Genomic DNA, 7,285 nt, shown 5'->3' with positions numbered 1-7,285 from the left:
TATAAAGTAATCCTAGTGATGTTTTCACTGTTGTGTTTCATCTAAACTGTGCAAATTGTTCTCTTTACCCTAGAATGAGCCTTTTGTATTTAAATACTTTATATTTAGGGTTCAGGATTCAGGTTGTCTGTCATGTTGGGAAGGGGAGGGTGCAACTTCACCACTAGGGGTCACTCATTCTACACACACTGAACCTTTAATTGTAACACAATGTCTCACCCTCAATGCTCACCATCTTCGAAAGTTGGAGAGAAACAATTCTCTATGTTAGAGCAAATTAATCAGTCGCAATCATTTCCACTGAGTGCAGAGCGGTCGTGTTTGATTTGAGACAACGAGGCCCAGTTGAAATTCCTGCAAAACGCCACTGAGTGTACAAAGTGTACTCACTGTGAGAGTGAAGTGAGCACAGCAAATATAGCAATGGATTTGAGGAGAGTGAACAGAACCTCAGTTTGTCATATTCTAAGTTTATCAAACGTGTAACATTACACTGAAGGCCAATAGTGTTAGAAAGAGTTAAATTGAATTAATATGAATATCATCTCCAGCTCTATATTTTAATTATGGTACTCCATTTATAAAGAGGCTTTGTATAAAGCAGTTTAAAAAAGAAATTATCTTGTCAGTTTATTACTTTTATTTTCCAACTGTTGAGTCTCCGACCGAAACAAGCAACATCACCCTCATCACAGTGGGGGAAAAAAAAAACTGTAACAGAACATAAGTGATTGGAAATGGCAACTTCTCAAATTCACCTGAACACGTTTGAGCCCGACACCTGTTCAGGAATACGAGAGTGGACAGCACAATTAACCACAGCAGCAAAGATTACTGCAGGACGGCTCTGTCCACATCTCACACATCTGATAGAGAGTAAAGTGAGCACAGCATGTGCAGCCATGGATTTGAGGAGAGTGAACACCATTAGTGCCTCTAACTTCTCACTGCTGTCAGGGAAGAGTTCAGGTAAAATGTTCTGCTGTTGCCAAACAACTGCACAGTAAACCTGCATCACTGGTTATTTGTATGCTGCAGCACACGAAGTTCATTCAGTGTTATTCAGATAAATTGTAGAGAGCTGAGTTTGGAGCAGATCAACACAACGATAAGTTTAGTTTGCTTGTGGTGGAAAAACATTTTCCACCACTCAGAACACTCTGACACCAGGTCACTGATTCCTTTGACACGTTTACCTCCACAATTTAAACTTTGGCCATTTTCTATATGGATATCTGTGCATGTAAGCAAAAATGAAAAAGCATAAAAGGTCCCCTTACTTTTCTCTAATTTAATTATCTCCATCAGTGCACAGAGTAATGAGTGAACGATGGAACGTTCATCTGTTATTCTCAGATTCTCAGTGAGAAAAACCTTGGTTAATGCTTTTTGCTCTATATTTTGTGATCATTAACTCAGAGCGATATAAATCATGTAGCGAGACGGAAAAATGAGATTAACTGAATTAAAATCTGAATTTTAATCATATCGATGCATATATAAGTAAATATATGCAGCAATTTTCATGAATTCTATCAGATATATTTGTCATTTACTTGTAACACTTAACTACACCTGAAGTTGTTGCTAATGACAACAGTGTTCTTTTAATTAACGCACAATCTGAGCTGCTGCTCAAATTCAATATTTGAATTCCTCTTGTCAAGAGACGAACATCACCGGAGATTATCTTTAATGCCGGTTGGAAGAATTTTGACCTCAAAAGAAAGATTTTTGAAACATGCATCATGTGAAGTATTTTAATCTTTGATGGTGGAGGTGAAACAAGAACCTGGTCGTGTACCTCCGACAGGCTGGCTGATGTAACCACAGAAACATCTGAAGACGTGGAGCGCATAAATCTCACCCAGTGGCCACGTGAGAGGAGAATCTAGCAACCAATTACCTGTGAGTGGCAAGTCTGAAGTTTGATCCACCAGCACTCCAAATGTCTGCTATCTGACTTACATGTTCTTGAGTGAGAAACTGAACCTTCAGCTTTTCCCCTGAATTCAAGGCAACATTACCAGGAACAGGAAGACTTGAGCGCAGTGATTTAAAACCTGAAGTAAGGGAGCTGCTTTGTTTCCAGTGGGATATATAACTGCATACCTGTGAGGTGAGTGAGGGCTGAGCTCTGAGAAGTGAAATTTAATGACTTGTAGTTATTTATTCATTGGCAAACTAATGGGAGAAACGTAGTTCTACATGTTGGCCCGAGACAATAACTCAGAAGTTTGACCAAACCACAAACTGAGACTCTTCAGTGGCTTCTAATTAAACAGAGAGCGGTGAAATTGCATCATCATTGGATTTGGTGTTAATAAATCTCAGCGCTGCATTTAACACGACTGACTGTGATAAAAATGACTTTTGACGTTCCGCAAGGTTCCATTGTTGAGCCTCTTCAGTTTAATAAATATCTTATAAGAAAAAACATGAGATGGATGACACACTGATTCTTACATGTGAGTATTGTTCACAGTGAGTGAGCTTTGAACAAATCAGTAGCTGGATGAGCAGGAATTTATTCTATTAAAAGAAACATGTGATCCCTGGTGTTACGTGGTACCTCAGCTGTATATTAACATCAAATCATATAATATATCATATAAACTCATCACGTTACTTCCAAGTTTCCAGCCACAGGTGAACTTTCTTTCTACGACTGATTGGGGGATTTTGATTTACAGTGATTCCAAAAACACATAATTTAAAGGAACATCTGCTCATATTAGTATTATACCCTAATATATCATATATTATTTATTCATTCTAGTATTATACCTAAACAACAACAAATTGGCAGTATGGTCCGATGAGTTCTTCCAAACCATATCTCTCTTTCTCATGCTCTTTATTACTCCACAATCTGTATTATTCAATTTATCTTTAGTCTTATCACTATCATTATTATTTCCAAGTGCTTTTATCATAGGTTATTTATTAATTGATTTTATTTATGTTATACTTAAAGCACAACAAATTATCCTGTTGAAATGTGTGCCACAAATAAAGTTGCCTTTTATTTAGTGTATGGACTTTGGTAGTTTTTAAAAGTCAGTTTGACATTAAATGCAGCAGACTCCTGAATGTCAGAGAAGAGCTGCTGACACTGAGTAGAGGAGGTAATGGAAGTGTGGAAGAGACTATTTTCCACTGTAATACACTGGTTCACCTTTTTTTACATCATGTTTAAAGCATCGGGCGCGTTACTGAAACCCAGAGGGCGTTTCATTGCTCCAGGCACCCGCTCAACAAAAAGGTGAATTTCCAGTCAAATCCTTTCAACGATATAAAAAACAATTTTGTGCAGCCTCTTCTCGATCTGCCCCCAGAAGCAGCTGGACCTGTTTGTGTATGCCGGACGAGTTAGAAAACTGACCTGTCAAAATCTACACTAGGAAGAAATTATTACTCTAAGAAACTGCTGCCACTTTGCCCTTGAGCATGGCATTTACCCTGCAGCAGCTCCACTAAGATCCAGTGGTTAAAATATCAGCCAGCAGCAGAGAGACAGTTGTTCTGAACTTTCTTTATGGAGCCATAAAGTCTGCTGCTGCTGCTCCGGTGCTACAAACCTAAAGAACCATTTCATGAGGCTGCGTGGGGCTCGTGTGTATATATATGGTCGGTTAAACATTGTAAATCCACATTTCAATACAGCTATTTAAAATGTCGGTTCAGCTTCTCACAGCAGAGGGCAGCAGTGATAAAACATTGATGTCTCATCAATATTATCTCAACTCTCCCTCTCTGATGTCATCTCAGAAGGATGTCTAAAGATTTCCCAATGAACCCCTTTGATGGATCAATGTCTAACACATTCTTCAAAAATACAGTTTATTTTAGATAAAGTGATTAAAAATCAGTTCAGTCATTACACGAACTCAAGCAGTGCAGCCAAATTGATTAAAGCCCACTTTTAAATTATAGTGATTATAAACACTGGGTGTATAACAAACCAGGAAACAGTGTGGAATACAATCATCCGACAAACTTGAAGCCACTTCAAGGAAAATTAAATGAAACTTGTGGTTAAGATCTAATGCAGCCAAGCTGTTCTTTTCTCGAGTAAAAGCTTTAACAAGGTACAGGCGTTAAAACGAACTACACATAAGTCCATGGATGAAATGTTCAACATAATCATTTATCTTATTTCCCTCAAATACCGTGTGGTCATTCTTACCGCACTGTTGTATTATATGTATGATGTTATATGTTACTTTCAAAATAAAACAGAAAAAACTAGAAAAACAAGGCAGAGTCCATCCAACAGAAAATTCATTCTCTATGGACCCAGGGAAGAGGACGTGTCACACTGGTCACAGCTAAATGAAAAAATAAATATGTGGGTAATTAAAGATATTTTTTATCAGTAGTGTGATTAATATATTTCCACAAAATGATAACACTGGAAATGTAATTATATCCATGATATTATTATCACACTATTAGAGGTTATGATAGTTTGAATATGTATTGTGGTGTGTGTGTGTCACACACACACAAACTTTTTGTCTCTTTCTCTGAGTTCACACTTGTTTTACACTTTAATAAACTGAGGGCTCAATTATTCAGTAAATTACACACATATTAGCAAATGATCAACACCCGTAACTTTAAACCAGCTTAATTGACTCCACTGTTCCGCTGCATTATCACAAACCAACCCATGGACAAGTCTTTCTACTTTTAAACTTCAAACCTGATGAAAATGATGAATGAAAATATGTTACATCAGGTCAAATGTTCATCAAACTACGCACAATAAATGTAGATTGCAGGTTCGAATATAAGATTGGGGTTCAAACATTTTCTTATGTCGAATCTTAACTTTTAACGTGACCCAAAGAACATTGTCCACTCATCATGAGTCCAAACCTATGAGACAAATTCACACCATCTTTGAGGAAAATGTATTTGACGTATACTTTTTAGTTTTGTCCTTGTCCCATCCACTAACATAGAGGAGGCAGGATTTATGCAGTAGACTGAGGATACTTTGGCTTCACTGTTAAAGAGTCATGATGATGATTTTCATATTGAGATGATGCTTCACATATGAAGCAGCCATGTTGGTTGTTAACGAAAATGCTTCCTTTGACATTCATTTGAACAAACCCGCCCCACTTCAGATAAATGATTGTGATTGGCCCGACCTGTCTGCTTTGACAAATGGGTCTGTCAGAGCCAGAGCCGTTTGCAAGAGTGAATAAAGATGAGCTCGCTGATTGGTCTGGTTTCCAGGCTAATGGCCTTTAACATCAAATAAATGAAATACCTTTAACCAGAAAACCGTGTGTGTTTTTAGATCCTGAGGACATTTTATGTTTTGAGACTTTGGCTCATCCTCATTAGTTGTTCTAACTATTTGAAGGTTAACTCTTAATTTCAAAGGTTTGTGACAGTGGCAGAGCAATCAGACTCAAGAGAAGAGGACACATAGGACACCAGGGTTAAGGATAAACGTCTTTAAAACTTGAGGGCTGCGTGAATAAAAAATGTTCTTTCAGACGCTTTGTAGACATAAATGTCCCGTCTCTAAAACTGCTATAAAAACAATTTAAACATCACTATAAGTTTCACTTTTAAAGAGTTTTAAACAACATCAGTCCTGATCATGAATTAATCATTAAAATAAATTTTCAGTATTTTAACCAATTATATTTCAGTTTTTAAAACGGAATCAGAAGCAGGCAAAAAAGGTATTTAAACGGGGTCTCTCAGTGGAAATGTGCAGGGACAGGAAGCTAATCAGGTGACAGGTGTGTAATAGTAACCAGGAACTGCCAGGACAGGAAGTGTAAGGCCACAGTCACACATACGTGGATGGGAAGCGGATATCGTGGGTCAAAGTTCACCAAAGTGGAGCAGTGAAGGATCCAACAAGTGATCTCAGGCCAACCTATCCCAGGATTCATTGCGCACTGGTGACGAAGCTAATAAGCTAGCAGTGTGTGAACTGGTTTCAGGATGTTTGTGACTGAAACCAGTTGTGACTGAAACCATTATTCAGGATTTAGAGCCAAAAAATAATTCTGGAAGTACTTCCTGTGCCTCTGCAATGAAAGAATGATTGAATAATTAATTAAAGGATTTAAGACAAAGCGTGAAAATTAAATTCGAATGAAAGGAACGAAAACAAACCGGCAGCACAGACGTGTTAAGTGAAACAGTGTGGTGGTTTTCTTCAACAACAAAGAACAAAGACGACTAGAGTCCAGTTTATTGCATGTGGCTCTGATTTTAATTCTCTTCTAGTAATAAATAAGCTGAACAGCTCATCACTGTGCAGCGCTGCTCAAATGTTTCACATCAGCAACAGACTAAACAAACATCTGCGGAGGTGTCAGTGAGAGACACAAACAAGAAGCAGAAGAAGTCATGGAAGGAGCAGCGTGTTCGTTTCTGCTCTTTGATATATTCGGATATTTCTGGCTTCTCTTCCGTGTTTTGATAATTTGATAAACACAACTGTGAGAAATCCATAGCAAGAGTCTTAACGGGTGTCAAACGTTCAGAGTGGAGCTGAAGTAGTTCCTGGCTGTTTGGGAAAAATCACGTTAGCTGAGCCGCATCCATCAGTGTGCTGTTCAAATTACAGGCCACACACACACACACACACACACACAAATATGTGCAGGTGCAGGGCTCAAGCTGGTACACATCTCATGCTTCTTCACAGGCCATAGCACAGAACACTTAACCTTTGACCTCCAGCTTCGACAACCTCCTGCACCTCTACCTGTTGTCTGATGATTCCAATATGTCTTCAGTGAGGACGAAGGGTTGGTACAGGTCTGGAGTGGGAAGTTATTCTCTGGTCTGTGCCTGAGAGAAGTCAACATGTGCAGTGAGCGCCACGGGCACCTTTGGTGTAGTGCTGGGTTTATCCCAGGGGAGGGCAGTCTCTCTCTCTTTCGCTCTGTGTGTGTGTGTGTATGTGTGTGTGTACATGTCTTTGTAATGGTTATGTGGACAACTTCTTGTGAGGACATTTTGGGAAAGTAAGGACACGTGAAGAGCTGTTTGGTGTGAATGACTCAGTTCAAAGGTTCAGGCTCGAAGTAGGTTAATCTTAGGTTTAGACATTGGGTTTAGTTTGGGATGGCTGGGTTAAGATGCAAGGGAATGCATAATGTCAATGAATGCCCTCACAGCTAATGTAATAACATTTGTGTTATAGAGTCTGTGTGTGTGTGTGTGTGTACTTGTGGGCGGCGGTGGCTCAGGAGATAGAGCGGGACGTCCATTAACCAGAACGTCTCCTCCGGTCTGCATT

This window comes from Paralichthys olivaceus, chromosome 11 (assembly GCF_024713975.1).
Source record: "Paralichthys olivaceus isolate ysfri-2021 chromosome 11, ASM2471397v2, whole genome shotgun sequence".
In the NCBI taxonomy this organism is placed as follows: Eukaryota; Metazoa; Chordata; class Actinopteri; order Pleuronectiformes; family Paralichthyidae; genus Paralichthys; species Paralichthys olivaceus.
This window is presented reverse-complemented; position numbering follows the sequence as displayed.